At 44.1% G+C, this 16,323-nt stretch overlaps 1 long non-coding RNA gene across 7 annotated transcripts in view; it reads left to right on the top strand.

Moving 5' to 3' along the window:
• LOC128327059 (uncharacterized) overlaps positions 1-16,323 on the top strand; it is an 87,090-nt gene that overhangs the window by 30,769 nt on the left and 39,998 nt on the right. For all 7 annotated transcript variants that reach the window (XR_008308443.1, XR_008308446.1, XR_008308440.1 and 4 more), the window contains one exon: positions 9,390-9,440. This is a non-coding gene — a long non-coding RNA (uncharacterized LOC128327059). The remainder of the gene's footprint in view (positions 1-9,389; positions 9,441-16,323) is intronic.

The following is a 16,323-nucleotide window of genomic DNA, read 5'->3' as shown; positions in this document are numbered from 1 at the left end:
GTGTCTAGAGTGTCAGCATCACTTAGATTGTTTGTATAAATGTAAGACGCACCTGTAGCCAAACTGTAATCGGTTTGAGAGTGTGAGCCTATTGATTACCTATTGCTGACTGCAGTAGCAATAAACCTCACTTAATAATTCCCAATCCTTGTGTCTGACTGATTGGCTAAGCGGACCCAGGAACGAGCCCCATCCATATCAATTTGGTGCCGTGACTCAGATGTAGACCCCTGGGTGGTTGCCCGACCTGTCATGGAAGAACCCAGAGGGAGAAAGGGAGTGGGGAGGGACAAGGGGAAAAATAGTTCATGAAGGGACGAAAATTCAAGAGAGACGTCTCTTGCTAAGTACCCAGTCCGTGCAGGGGCGAAGGGGAAAAAGTCAGTGAAGGGACAAAATAAAGTCAGTGAAGGGACAAAATACAGTCTGTGAAGGGAAGAAATAAAGTCCGTGTAGGGACGAAATAAAGTCCGTGTAGGGACGAAATAAAGTCCGTGAAGGGACGAAATAAAGTCCGTGAAGGGATGAAATAGAGTCTGTGAAGGGACGCCGAGGGAGGGAAATGGGGAACAGATTAGAACAAGTGGGAAAATTGAAAAGGAATGCCTACTCACCTTTAGAGTAAAGCGCTTCTGTACATAATTATGGCCATACTATGAACTCTATTCAGAGGCCTTCTGGCCCTGAAAACAACATCCTTTTGCAATTGCTTTTATTTTATACACATGCCGGTAAATTTTAATAACACCAATATGCACAGGCCCATCAACGAAACCCCCACCATATGTATTACCATCATGCTCCAAGCAGCTTCTCCTTTCCAGCATGCTATGGAGAACAAGGGAACTCTCTTAGTCTGTGAAGAGAGGGAGGGTCTGAAGAAAGTATTAAAGAGGAAAGAATGATTGCCTTTTGCTAAAATCATGCTGTCTGTGTTCTGTTTCCAAACTCAAACAGCTGCTTGCTGCCCTTGTGTTGCAAACAGTCAAATTTTTTGCAGCTACTGTCCTGTTGCAACCAAGCCAAAAGATAACACTGTTCTTGCTGCAAAAAAGTTTCTCCAAACAAAGGCTGCTTTTGTTCTCTTTTTAAAAAATTCTTCTCTTTTCTTTCAACTGCTTGCAGTTGGAAAAGAGGAAAGAAAATGGAGTTTTAAGGAATGCGTATGATGTAGTTCCGTGCAGGGAATTGCAGAGAAAAGACTGGAAAGAGACAAGGAAAGGAATGTCTTAAACGTTGAAAAGCACATTAAGTTGAAAAATGTAAGCTGTGATGTGGAAAGGTAATATGGAATTACATATTGTTTTGTGAATGACAGATAACAGTTTGTTCTGTGTGAGCTACTTACTTAACTGAGTTTTATGGCTAAATGATTGTTTGCCCTAAACATATTTAAAATATTATTATTATTATTACATTTGTGTCCCGCTCTTCCTCCAAGGAGCTCAGAGCGGTGTACTACATACTTAAGTTTCTCTTTCACAACAACCCTGTGAAGTAGGCTAGGCTGAGAGAGAAGTGACTGGCCCAGAGTCACCCAGCTAGTATTATGGCTGAATGGGGATTTGAACTCACATTTCCCCAGTCCTAGTCCAGCACTCTAACCACTACACCACGCTGGCTCTGGTTATATCCTTTGTTCTGTGAAATACACAAGACAAGCCAGTGTGTGTGTGTGTGTGTGTGTGTGTGTGTGTGTGTGTGTGCATGTTTCTGAGCAGGAGCCCAAAGCTCCGATTCTGTGCAGGAATCCAACCCCCATCAATCTGCTATCTCATCTCTGTGAAGATGAGGTTTCTGTTGTATTTGTGAATGTATTTATTCTAGTGACGTGTCTTTTTCTGTAAAATGTTCCAGACCAAACTTGCTCTGACATTGAATTCCAAAATCCAGTCATTATATTAATTGAACATAAAATTGGTCATGGCCTGAGCAACAGGGGGAACTTTCATCAGTCCCAGCTGGCCAACTGGGGTGCTGAAGTTTTCCTTCTTTGTGAGTCTTCCCACCTCTGCAAAAGGGAAGTGCTGCTTATGGCTGGCTAAATGCTAGGCATAAGGGCAAGCTCTATTCCATTCATTCTTATATCAAGTTGATTGTGTTATTTCTGCCATTACTGAATATCATAAGCCTTTATGTGGTATGCTTACTGGTTTCCTTGACATGGTCTAGCTTACCTAATTTCTGTGAACTCAAAACTTTGCTCTTTTTCTAACCGGAAGTTTCCCCTTTCACTTCTTTCTCACAACCCAAAGCTGCTCTCTGATGAACAATGATAACTCCATCCATTTCCGGATGGGAGGGGGAAGGAGGTTCTCTGTAAAGCAGTTTGTGTTCCAGCCAGTTAATTGTGGGTGAGAAGGAAAAAAGGATTTTAAGATAAATTAGTCTAATTGTATTACTGTTTTATGTTTTTGCAAAATCTATGCAATATTTCTGCTAACTGATTTTGATGTAAATTGAGAGCTAATAATCAAATGGTCTAAGGCTTAAATTTTAAATTTGTCTCTTCCACTACCCCTGCTTTGCCTTCACAGTAGCTGAATCTTAAAATTCTAGATCCCAGACCCTGTTTCCACAGCTCCTGATGAGAAACTTGACTTTATTATCACAAGTTTCACCCCTCTGCAAGATTATGGACAATTTTTCTGATAAACACCTTTTGTTAAAGAGGCCTGTAAAAAGGGACAGTTTAATTTGCTTCATGAGACATTAGGCCTTGCCTGGAAGTCTCAATCCTATTTCAACAAGGTATAGTATTTTTGCCTGCGGCAGGGACTATTTCTTTCGTATATAGGTTTTTTTCTCAAGAAGATATTGTTACCCTACAAAGATGTCAAACCCCAAACCCTTACTCATTGGTCACTTGCTAGTTATGAGGCTAAAGATGGAGAGCTGGAACACCACAACTATCTACACATGACCTAGATGAAGATCCCAAAGCCAGATGTTACTGACGAATCACCCCTTTATGGAGAATGAAGTCAAGTATACTGGATGGAGATTGATTGCCCTGACAAAGGCCTGTAAGTATGATTGTCAGCCAACGTGGTGCAGTGGTTAGAGTGCTGGACTAGGACCGGGGAAACCTGAGTCCAAACCCTCATTCAGCCATGACACTTGCTGGATGACACAGGGCCAGCCACTCACATGGTTTGGCCTGCCTCAGAGGGTTGTTGTAAGGAGGAAGAACGGGATACAGAAGAGACCGTGAGATGCCACATGGAAACAGGACTTTGTTAGCAGTTACACCCAAAGGGCCTTGGTGAAATTCAAGCGCTGAAGTTTTATGTTGCAGCCTCTTGAGTGATTAGACTACGGACCGGGTCTCACGATCCGTGAGACCCAGTTTAGGGCACTGAGCGGGGAGGGAGCCCTGGGTGGCTGGATTGGCCACCCAAATGGATTGTGGCTGGATTGGCCACCCTCCGAGACAGAGCCGGCGGGGCTGGGGAGCTCAGGGGCTGCGCGGCCCCCGGAAGCCCCAGTATGCCCTGCGCAAGCACGCAGAGCATACAGGGGAGACCCCCTAGCGGGGAGGCTGCTTTTAAGCCTCCCAGCTGGGGGTCTACTCGCAAGTAGCTGCGGCACCACAGCTACTCATGAGCAAATAGCCCGGGTTTGCTCCACAAACCTGGGCTAAGGGGTGGGCTACAGTAGCGGGTTAGCTGCTCCAGAACCACCGGGCTCAGCTGGGAGCCCAGTGGTTCTTACGATCACAAAAATCTTTCCTAGCCCGATTTTTGCGATCATAAGAATAGCTCCTATGTTTGACTTGTCAGGCTTTAATGCCTCTCCCCAACCCCAAAGACACAAGGGGTTAGGGTTAGGGTTAGGGTTAGGGTGAAAATGTGAATGCCCTTTTTCTTTTTGACTTTATTGCTTTTCCTTTTGCCCAGGATTGCCATTTTGTTTTTGTGATCAGAAACCAGCCTACAACACAAGCCACCAAGCCCTAAATGAGGACATCATCCCCTGTTCTGGACTTCGGGGTGGGGGAGGGGCCAAGGGCAAGCAGGGAATCAAAAACATAAACTAGAAAGAAAGAAGAAATGCCAAAAGACCAAATTGAAAATAGCCTCAGGTCTTATCCATCCATTGTATTATTTGCCTTGTAAACTTGACTTTTCCTTTTGTGCTGATGGTTGGCATCCAGGGACTTAGTCTCAGAATGCTGTCCCTACATGGAGGGAGAGAAATGGCAACTCACTTGCCTGTCTTTCTCTCAAGTAAACAGGTTTGCAACCAACAGTGCCTTGAATTGTCTTTCCAAGAAGGATTGGTCCTCCCCAGATTGAAGGCGTACCATGCATACAATCGCCAGAATGTGATCTCAAGGGAGTCTCCAGAGGACATCAACCCTGACCCAGGAGAACTAACCATCAGCAGCAGCAGCTACCCAAGGAGTGTCCCTAACTGTGTTTCCAGTCCAACCCAATGATGACAGAATGTCTATCTGCTGAGGGCCTAATGCAAAGTTCATCTTTCTGTTGTGCTGTAGGAGAGGAATAGACAACAAATTATTATTATTATTATTATTATTATTATTATTAATTCGATTTCTATACCACCCTTCCAAAAATGGCTCAGGGCGGTTTACACACAGAAATAATAAATAAAGAAGATGGCTCCCTGTCCCCAAAGGGCTCACAATCTAAAAAGATATATAAGATAGACACCAGCAACAGTCACTGGAAGTACTGTGCTGGGGGTGGATAGGGCCAGTTACTCTCCCCCTGCTCAATAAAGAGAATCACCACGGTAAAAGGTGCCTCTTTGCCCAGTTAGCAGGGGATAACTTCAGGATAACAAATGCCTGAAGAGTGCCTGATAGCAAACAGGCAAGCCAATTTGTTTACTTTTCTCTGGAGTCATACGTGCAACAGCATCTCCCCAAGCTGTAAAGCCCTGGAACCATCCTACCTGGGTAAGATACCCTGCCAAAGACACTATTTCAAATTCTGCCAAAGACACTATTTCAAATTGCCCACAAAGTAGGGGAGTCAAGGCTCGCAAACACATGAATATTCAAGCTTGTCTATGGACACTAGCCAAACAAGCCAAAACAGCATGGATCAGAGAACATCCAGGATAGCCAAAATCCTGCAACGTTGGACGAAAAGCATTTGGTTCTCAATTGAAGGACTAAAATATTTTTTTCTTACCAAGGTCTCTTAGATTTTTGAATTATAGAGCTCTCCATAGCTTCCTTTTGGCCATGGCAGACTCTAGAAGACACCGGGGTGGGGGGGGGGGAGTTGATGATTTACACCACTTTCTTATATTACTTTCTTGTAGTCACTATGTGCTATGATTATGTTGAAAACCCTGCTATGTCCTGTGCTGTAAGGACATGAACCTCACATGCTTGCTCTCTGGTCATTTCCTTACTTGCTTCCCTGACATATTGTGCCAATCATCTCACTGTTTCACCCAGAGCATTTACCTGCAAGTCTGCACCTATCTCCAACTTACTGGTTCCTTTTGTGCTCTAAAGACATTAAGCTTGCCCAAGCTTTACCTGCTAATTTTATAGACTCCTGTATTTAACTAATGTGATTGTACATGACTTGTCATTGCCATCGCTTTCCACAAGCTGATAATCCATTAATCGCCAGAAGCACCTGGTTCCACAATGCAAGGCTGTTATTGATACTTTATTTGGGATGAAGATAGGTTAAGACAATGTTGCTTGCTATAAGTTGTATGATCTTTATATGTACACCTTGCTGCTATGTGTAAAACTTTTTATCTATCTCAAATCATGCCAGATATGGGTGGTTAAGGATATGTGTGTTGATTTATGGAATTATACTAATTAAGTTTGTAGCTCTAGGCTGTTGTATGCAATGTATCTAGTTTTAATGCCATGTGTACAGCCCATTTAGCACCTACCATTTTTGTAAAATCTATGCTTAATGCATCACAAGTACTTAAGGCATGCCAAAACCACATATGTCCCAAATCCCTTAGCCACACAAAATACAGAACTATATTTATAAGATTAGGAGTTTATGAGTTAGAAAGAGCTATTATTAATATTTCCAGACAGTTAAAACTTTCATTTAACCTGACCCTATTAGCTTTAACTAATATGGAGAACCTATGGATTTATGGGCAAATAAGATAATTCTAGTTATAGCAGGTATTTTCTATTTATTTATAATCACATGTTGCTGCTTATAATGCATTCCAGCTTTAATACAAATGTTTATGAGAACCTTTAAACCTTGCCATAATGTAAGACCCAAATATATACAGCTGTACCTTTACAAACCTTAATTAAGACATCCTGAAGATTCAGGATGATCCAGTTTTTCAGGGGGGAATTGATGTGTTTACAAAACCAAAGCAACTCCATGTTTGCCCAGAAGACCTCATTTTAAGTTAAAGTAACCCCAGCCCAGCTCAGGGACATCACTGCCTCTCATGATTAACGTCATTATCTCTCTCCAGCTAAATTGTATCTATGAAATTTGCTAAGACAGCTAAGGTTCCCACAGCCAGAAAACAGGATATAACCAAATAAGGAGTAATCACCAGATGAACAATGAATCATTCATGTGCGTACTAGATACTTGGGCCATGTATACTGTGTCTAGAGTGTCAGCATCATTTAGATTTTTTGTATAAATGTAAGACACACCTGTAGCCAAACTGTAATCGGTTTGAGAGCGTGAGCCTATTGATTACCTATTGCTGACTTCCTTGTGTCTGACTGATTGGCTAAGCGGACCCAGGAACGAGCCCCATTCACATCATTACGATCAGCCAAAACCAGGCTAAGGAAGCCAAGCTCAGACTTGGGTGATCGTAAGAACCACCGGGATCATGCCCGAACCCAGCGGTCCTTCAGCAGCAAATGCGCCTTCCGAGCCGGCTGCTTATATTGGGTTATTGGAGCAAGCACTCCCTTAGTCCAGTTTTTATATCAGTGCCAGCTCCTTTAAGCTGGCGCTGGGAGACTGCGGAGCTCCTGGCCAGTGTGGGGGGAATCCCTATAATCCACAGTGCACTTGTGTGCTGCATTGTGGGCTTTCCAGAATCCTGGCCCACAATCCTCTGTGCTGCCAGGGGCAGCTGGCAATTGTCTGGGCAGATGATCCACCCGCTCAGCAAGGACTAGGCGAGTATCTGAGAAGAAGGTACATTTCTGTAGCCTTCCCTGCCACCTGCCCCCTCAAGCCCTTCTCACGGATCGTGAGAAAGGGCTCACAATCTCACTGCTTTTACATTCTCTGTTCTGTTTATCCCCAAATGATGTCCTCATATCCAGTGAACTTGCCGAGCCTCCTCATATCCAGTGAGCTCGCAGAGCCTCCTAAGAATTGTGCAAATCTATCTATCTATCTATCTATCTATCTATCTATCTATCTATCTATCTATCTATTTCAGTGCTGAGCCCAGGGCCATCCCTAGAAGGATGTGGGGCTGGGTGCAAGTGGCACTTCCCCGCAGCCACACTCCTCCTTTACCCTGCTCCTTGTCCCTATCCCACTCTGTATCCAACACGCGCAGCACTGAGGAATTCAATCATCTCCCTCATCATTCCAAATGAGAGCAGCACTGAACTTCCCAGTGCTGCTCAAGCTGGATTGTAAATGAGAGGTGCATGTGTACTCTGATGCCTCACGAGGGTGAATGTACACCTTTGATTTAGTATCCAGCTCCTGAGGATGTTTGTCTCTCAGGTGTGGAGAGAGGCATCTAGCACCATGCAAGATACTTAATAAGGGGCCTGTGTGCACCCTGATGCAGGGCACATGCGCCCACCTCTCATTTCGTATCCAGCTTGCACAATGCTGGGAAGTTTGCCTCATTCTTCATTCCAGTGATGAAAGAGGTGAACTTCCCGGAACCGCACAACCTGGATACTAAATGAAAAGCATGTGTGCATGTGCACTGATGCCTGGTCAGGGCGCACACATGCCTCTCATATAGTACCCAGTTTGTGAGCCGCTGGCAAGTTTGGTCGCTTCTATGGTCACTCGAATGGAGGAGGAAGGTGATGGAACTCTTCAGCACTATGCCTGTTGCATCCTGAGAGGGGAGCGGGGTGATGTTGGATGCCTGTTGGATCCTGAGCAGGGAGGGAGGTGAGTAGCGGTGGCTGATGAGCCTCCGATGGTCGCATCAATTCAGTCTATTTGCTCCAGTGTGTGTTGGAGCAAATAGACTGGCATAAGCTGACATAAAGCCTTGTGAATAACGCAAAGCCATTCTTCTCTCTCTCTCTAATCTCTTCTCTCTTATTTCTCCTCCTTCGTCTCCGGTTGTGCAGCACTACCTTACTTTCTAGGCAGGCTTCCCTGAGAAGTTAAAAGTACAGTTGATGAGGGAGGGCTCCCTCACTAGCCCTTACTGCTCTCCACTCTAACATCCCATTGCAGACTGCCAAGAATAGTAAGGCAGAGCTGTGCAATGGCACAGGCCTGGGTGCAGCTGCCCCGATTCACCCTGCTAAAGGACAGCCCTGGATGAGCCTCCCATTGGGGTGACAATCTATTTGAACTGTATAGGTATGCCTGGCAGTTTTCGAGGGCTGCTGGGCCAGACAGCCAGGCCCAGCGGTCACTCTGCCCACTGCTGCCAAGTTGTGGGGGGGAGGGACTGCTCAACTCACATGCCGACTAAAATTACAGAAAAGCCGCAGTTCGGTACAGAGGTGGGGCAGCTGTGGAGCAGGTGTGGGGTGGTGGCAGGAGGATCCCTGGTCTTTGGAGGCCCACCTGGACCTTGGAGGCCATGGACTGGGGCCCCAAGGTCTGGGGGTAAGAATGCCTCTGTTTATGAGGGAAGCAGCTATAAAACACACACTTCCATAGGTGACATGCTGTGCTGTATGTAAGCCCCTGATTTTTCTCTGTGGTGAATTCCCCCATCGATGTATATTCACTCATATGACCCCCACCTGCAGTAAGAAGGGGTAGAGCTCAATCCTTGAGGTTTATAGAACTAGGCCTAAAGGTGTCAATAGGGAGATTGCCATGGATTAAGTGGCAAAAAAGAGATACATGAAGAGTGCTCAGTGGCAAAAAGAGATAACATGAAGAGTGCTCAGCCATATGAACCCCATCTTCAATTGGAAGTGATAGAGTCCAGACATAGTAGTTGGGAGTGATACTGTCAAGGCACCACTGAGCCTGAGAGTATAATGCTTTGGATTAAGTGTTGAGATGAATACTGTTTGAAGACAGCAGAAATTGAAGCATCAACTTGATATATGGCCACTAACATGAAAGTTTGTAGCCTTTCCTGCAATAACAGCAAGAAAAGAATGATGGGGGAAAGGTGAACAAAAAGTGAAAGATTAGGCAACAAAACTGATGGAGTGATCTTGGGGTACTAGAGCCAAGAAGCAAACTGAATGTTACATTTTCCTGTTTCAGAGTTGTGTGAAAAGGCCACACAAGACAGACTAGCTGCTGGCAGATAAAAATGTAAGTAATATACTCTTATAAGAGAATTTCCTCATTTTTCAGGTTTGATCTGTGAGCAATCTAAAAGGTTCCTTAGGAGAAAATCACACAACTTCAGCTTTTCAGTCTGAATTTTATTTAAGAGGCGGCAGAGAAAAATATAATTGACATTTCAAAATGTAACAAAGGCACCATTTCAGGACAGAATGCAAATGGAGTATCCTTAGGATTTCTTCTCATAATATAGCAATTGCATTTCATCTCTGAAAAGCTACCAGACCAGAGGAACATGTTTAGGGCAACTATTACTTTTAGCTAAATCAAGCAAATTTGCTTCGCAGTAAATTTTGCAAAACACTGTGATCTCACCAGGCCATTGAAAGGTCTTACTGTTCTTGTAGGAGGAAGACAGACGGGGTTATACTTATTGCTCTGATGTTTAGGATCAGCAAGTTGTGCTGAAGCATGTGACTGACAATGTCCAGTTCATACAACCAGTCTGCCCACAGTTGGGGAGCCTGGAACTACCGTGGTTGGGATTCACGTTCAATCATGTATGAGCCATATATGTATAAATTCTTCAGTTCCAAGTATACAGTGAGGGAAATAAGTATTTGATCCCCTGCTGATTTTGTCCGTTTGCCCTCTGACACAGAAATGACCAGGCTATAATTGGAATGGTAGGTTTATTGTAGCTGTGAGAGACAGAATAACAACAAACAAACCCTCAAAAGCCCAGTGCCCAAAAGTAAGCGATGGATTTGCATTGTAGTGAGGGAAATAAGTATTTGATCCCCTATCAACCAGCAAGATTTCAGGCTCCCAGGTGTCTTTTCACTATATTCAGGTAACGGGCTGAGATGAGGAACACCCTCTGTAAGGGAGTGCTCCTAATCCCAGCTTGTTACAGTACCTGTATAAAAGACACCTGTCCATAGAAGCAAGCAATCACTCAGCTTCCAAACTCACCACCATGCCCAAGACCAAAGAGCTGTCGAAGGATGTCAGGGACAAGGTTGTAGACCTGCACAAGGCTGGACTGGGCTACAAGACTATCGCCAAGCAGCTTGGTGAGAAGGTGACTACAATTGGCACGATAACTCGCAAATGGAAGAAACACAAAATAACTGTCAATCTCCCTCGGTCTGGGGCTCCATGCAAGATCTCACCTCGTGGAGTTGCAATGATCATGAGAACGGTGACAAAGCAGCCCAGAACTACACGGGGGGAACTTGTCAATGATCTCAGGGCAGCTGGAACCATAGTCACCAAGAAAACAATTGGTAACACACTACGCCGTGAAGGACTGAAATCTTGCAGTGCCCGCAAGGTCCCCCTGCTCAAGGCAGCACATGTACAGGCCCGTCTGCAGTTTGCCAATGCACATTTGAATGATCCAGAGGAGAACTGGGCGAAAGTGTTGTGGTCAGATGAGACCAAAATCGAGCTCTTTGGCATCAACTCAACTCGCCGTGTGTGGAGGAGGAGGAATGCTGCCTATGAGCCCAAAACACCATCCCCACCGTCAAACATGGTGGTGGACACATTATGCTTTGGGGGTGTTTTTCTGCTAAGGGGACAGGACACCTTCACCGCATCGAAGGGATGATGGACGGGACCATGTACCGTCAGATCTTGGGTGAGCACCTCCTTTCCTCAGCCAGGGCATTGAGAATGGGTCGTGGATGGGTATTCCAGCATGACAATGACCCAAAACACACAGCCAAGGCAACAAAGGAGTGGCTCAAGAAGAAGCACATGAAGGTCCTGGAGTGGCCCAGCCAGTCTCCAGACCTTAATCCCATAGAAAATCTGTGGAGGGAGCTGAAGGTTCGGGTTGCCAAACATCAGCCTCGAAACCTTTCTGACTTGGAGAGGATCTGCAAAGAGTGGTGGGACAACATCCCTCCTGGGTTGTGTGCAAACCTGGTAGCCAACTACAAGAAACGTCTGACCTCTGTGATTGCCAACAAGGGTTTTGCCACCAAGTACTAAGACATCTTTTGTGAAGGGATCGAATACTTATTTCCCTCACTACAATGCAAATCCATCGCTGACTTTTGGGCACTGGGCTTTTGAGGGTTTGTTTGTTGTTATTCCGTCTCTCACAGCTACAATAAACCTACCATTCCAATTATAGCCTGGTCATTTCTGTGTCAGAGGGCAAACGGACAAAATCAGCAGGGGATCAAATACTTATTTCCCTCACTGTATATACAATAACTGCTTGCCTATAGCATCTAGCTGATAGCTTTGATTGGGGAACAGAATTTCCCCAGTCATGACTTCTGCTCTCCCACATGACACCTTGGACACATAGTGCAAAACTTTGCTTGTTGCAAGGCAGAATATGCAGGGGCAGTCCTTTCATGAGGCAGTTGACTTGAGCATCAGATTAGTGGAGCACCAGCGGGACAGCAAGATGCCCCCTGACATCTCACCTGCCTCTCTCTGCTGCTCCATCCTAAGCAATGCTTTGCTGAGCAGTGGCGCAGCACCGAGCCGCCACCAACCAAGCCGCCACCAGAATTCTCCTCAAAACCACTCTGTCCCTGCTTGCTTGCATGAAGAGCCTCTGTGGCTCCTAAGCATAGCATTGTTACTATAGTGACACAACTCGCATTGGGAATCCTGGGAGCAGTGTCATTACAGCAATGATGCAATCGTTAGCAACCACGGAGACTCTGAGGCTATTCTCACGAGCCCAAGAAACTGGGCTAATGAAGCCCAGCCTGGTTTCAGCAGGCCGTGTGCTGCAACGGGAGCTGAGCAGCTCCCGGCCGGCAGCAAACCCACGTAATTGCACCCCTCTTAAACAAGGTTAGCGGAGCATGTGCCCTGCTAACCCCGTTTACCTGATTGTGTGTTGCCGTGACATGGTGACTCATGAAGAGACCCCCAACGGGGCATCAACAACAAGCCAGAATGGCCAGTGCACTTGTGTGGGGCATTCTGGGACTTCCAGGGGCCAGGAGACCCCTGATTTCCCACCGCCCCAACCAGCTTCATGAGAGAGCCAGTAATCATGTGGGTGGCCAATCCGGTCACCCAGGGCTAGCTGCCTGATCATCTGTGGGTAGCCCACTCTCCCCGTGAAACCCCTTATGCCTCTCCACACTGCCTCGCATGGAGAGCCTCACTGTGTACTTGCTGTTGGGAATTTTCTTTGGTAAGAGATACCCTTCTAATATAGCAGAGTTCACAAAGCCACAACACAGCAGAGTCTGCCCAGGCATGCGTGTATGCTAAGAGTAAAATTAATTTGAGCCAGTTCATAGTTTCAAATCAATATAAGGAGTATTTATTAGTGAACTCCATTCTAGATAGGAAAGTGGAGAGATAGGAACTCTAATCTGTCTAGCTTGCTAGATGCAGAGGGATGCATCTCTGCACAAATGGTGCAGGGAGAGAGGAGCTTGCATGTTGCAAGGGAGAAGGGAGGGAAGGAAAGAGGATGAGGAAGTGGCAGGCAGGCAGGCAGGAAGTTATTCCCTAAGAGTAGCAATCTGCATTCCAAAGGGATAGTGTCAGAGCAGTAGAGAAGAGATGACCAATGTCTTGACCTCTCTAGCCCTCTGACTCACTAGTCTGTCCCCCTCTGTCATTGAGACATGAGACAGTGCAAAATCCTTCACTTCCAACACTTGCAAGAAGAGATGGTGTGCTTTTGAGTAGAATGCTGCTGCATGGGGGGCATCTTGCTTCAGTGAATGGTAAACAATGCAGTAGGTCAGTCACTGTGCATGCATGTGTGCACATGGGATCAAGCAACAGTGGTGGCTTTTTCCAAATGAAAAAAAAGGAAAGAGCAGTGAATGGTGCATGCACAAGGCTGTGTGTGTCAGAATTTGGCATTCTGCCTCAGGCACAAAGAGATCTTTAGTCACCACTTAAAATGTGCCACTACTATCCTGTCCCCAGCAACATTCTCCCTCTTCCTAGACTTTGCCATGAAGGATGGTGTCCTTTGAGCTCATGTCAAAAACCTAGGTGATAGGGTACCTCAAAATGTTTCACATGCACACCCATGCAAAATATAACAAATAGAACATATTATAAAATGTCTACATTCATGGCTGACACAAAGCATTACAAAATACAGGGAGGACTATATACAAAACACACAAGCACACAGAGTATTTCCAATTAGTACTAATAAAGTCCAAAAAGGATTGCAGCTCCTGTAGATGGAAGATCTGCAAATTCCAGAAACACTAAACTGAGCCTCAGCTGGATCAGAGTCAATACTGCTCAAAGGAGAAGTCTTCACAGCTGGCAGTAATCCTTGGCTGACTTGAAAACAATGCTGTAAAGTGCAACTGATGTGACTAGAAAACCTGAAATGGTACAAAGTCTGATGCATGCTGAAAAATTCATATGGCCCATTGGCAGGCTACAAAATGGAGTGAGGGATTTGACAATTTGGGAGAGTGAAAAGGAGGCTTGCAAGAGAGGAGAGGAATGCTGATGTTGTGGTAGCAAGCATGACTTGTCTCCTTAGCTAAGCAGGGTCTGCCCTGGTTGCATATGAAAGGGAGACTAGAAGTGTGAGCCTGTAAGAAATTCCCCCTTAGGGGATGGAGCCACTCTGGGAAGAGCATAAGATTCCAAGTTCCCTCCCTGGAATCATCTCCACGATAGGGCTGAGAGAGATTCCTGCCTGCAACCTTGGAGAAGCCGCTGCCAGTCTGTGAAGACAATACTGAGCTAGATAGACCAGTGGTCTGACTCAGAATATAGTAGCTTCCTATTTGCCTATGTAAGTCATAGTACTTCTGTTGGTGGTAAGTGACCACCATTTTTTAATTACAGTTCCCTTCCAATTAACGAGGCATCATTCTGAAATGAGTTTGGGGGGATGGGGGGCGGGTGTGACAGCCACCTGGGAAGAAAAATGACTGCTATAATACGGGAACATGATTCCCACTGCTACCAGGACATAACAAAGTGATGGGGGGGGGGGGAATTGCATGGAGGCAACTTCACAAAACCTTCCCTGCCCCCCAGATGGTCAAATTTCAGTGAAATTTTTGATGCAACAATACTTAGCTAAAAAATAGTTTTAAGCTTTTAAAGCTTTCCAAGCTAGTGATATTCATCACATCTTGATGGCAGCAAAGTCTATGCACTAATTTTACACAATATGAAGAAACTCTAGAGTATTTGTGCCATTTTACTAGTCTGTAAAATTTGCCATAAGACTTCTGGCCTGTGCTTTCTTTCCTGACACTATCAAGTTATTTGAAATGCAATCACTTTCTGAACTCATCACACAATGGCTAGTGGAAAATAGTCACATACTATGAAAAAACTCCAGGGAAATTCTTTCTTGGTTCATCTGATGGTGAGATTCCATAACAGTAAATTGATTAGAGCCTTTGGGCACAGTAATAATAACAATACTTTTGGCACACAATCTCCTAAAGACTTAAAAAGGCAAGGTAGTTACTTGAAAGTGTGAAAGTGATTTGTGTTGTTTTTACTGAATAAAGCTTTCTGTATTGTAAAACTTCACATTCTGACACCAGTTTATTCCAAAATCTCTTAAGAAAGCAGATAATGTTATATTTTAAATGGTCCACCATTTTGTAAAGTCCATCTACTACAGAATTATTTTGTTAATGGTTCAAATGATACTAAATGTTCATTATAATTGAATGAGACTAAGTCTCAGTTTACATGTATGTTGTGATTATAGATTGGACATCTAATGTCCAGAGAGTATCTTTTAGTATACTGTTAGATTACAAAGCTTGCAAATTTAATTAACAACTTTGTTATTGAATTTTGTTCAGTCTCTGCCCCAGATTTATGAGAGTTTAACATCAAATCCATATCCAACAACAGACAATTTGTGTGATAATATAATTTTGCATTTCAAGTAGTAACCCTTTATAACCTTTCAGGAACTCTACAGAAATTGTAGATTTCCACCTACACCAAATAGATTTTAATCTTAGCTGATCCCATTGATTTATCTCCAAAGACTCTGATGAGAATTGTTTGGAACAAAAAAATAAGTTTTAGTAAAATAATCATGCATGTGAAGACAATTTAAGCATTCATTTAGATCATTCTCTTTCCTCAGTAGCAAATATAGCTTCCTAAGATTATGTTATACATTTATTTCAGTCAGATAACATAATAACTTAATACCTAAATGCTTTGTCTTCCCAACAATAACTGTTTTAATTAATTAGACCTTTACATTATTTCTTTATCCCAATGCTATCAAATTCTATCATTCTCTTTAGTTTCAGTGTGGGAAACTGTAACACTATTTTACGTAATGTAATGTTCCAATTGATTTTAGAAGTCTACTAATTGAAAGTATTATGTTGAAATATAGGCTTATTTTGAAATTCTTGTATTTATTGAACTTGTTAATGCTTTCTTCTGATCTTATTCATATTTCTAGCAAGTCTTACTGTAATGCTGCTGTTGATATAAGGCAACTTGTTTATGTTCTTCTAGACAAACTTTATTTGCAGGTTGATTATGTACACCTATTTTTGTCTCAGGTACCCAGTGTATTGCTTTTATCATTTTTTTAAGTTAGCACCAAAACTGAAAACAAGTAAGACTAAACAAATATGACAATTTTGTGTCCTTGAATGCTCTTTTGGCATAAAGAAATATAGTGGCTGATATCCAGACTAATGCTGCTCATGTGCAAATCAGCTTGTTGCACCGAGTAGGGGTGTGCACAAAACCCATTTTCCCCATTTGGTTCAAGTCCGAACCAGACTCAAACCAAACCAGGCACCCCGAACAAATCCCAAAACTCTGCTCAGATTTGAGCCAGTTCGGGGATTTTAGAGTTGAATTTTTTTTTACAGTCACGGTCTCTGGGGGTGCTGCCACAGCTTTGTGTGCTTGTGTGTGTGGGGGGGGTCCCCTTCCA

Source organism: Hemicordylus capensis, chromosome 5, assembly GCF_027244095.1.
Source record: "Hemicordylus capensis ecotype Gifberg chromosome 5, rHemCap1.1.pri, whole genome shotgun sequence".
Taxonomy (NCBI): Eukaryota; Metazoa; Chordata; class Lepidosauria; order Squamata; family Cordylidae; genus Hemicordylus; species Hemicordylus capensis.
This window is presented reverse-complemented; position numbering and strand designations above follow the sequence as displayed.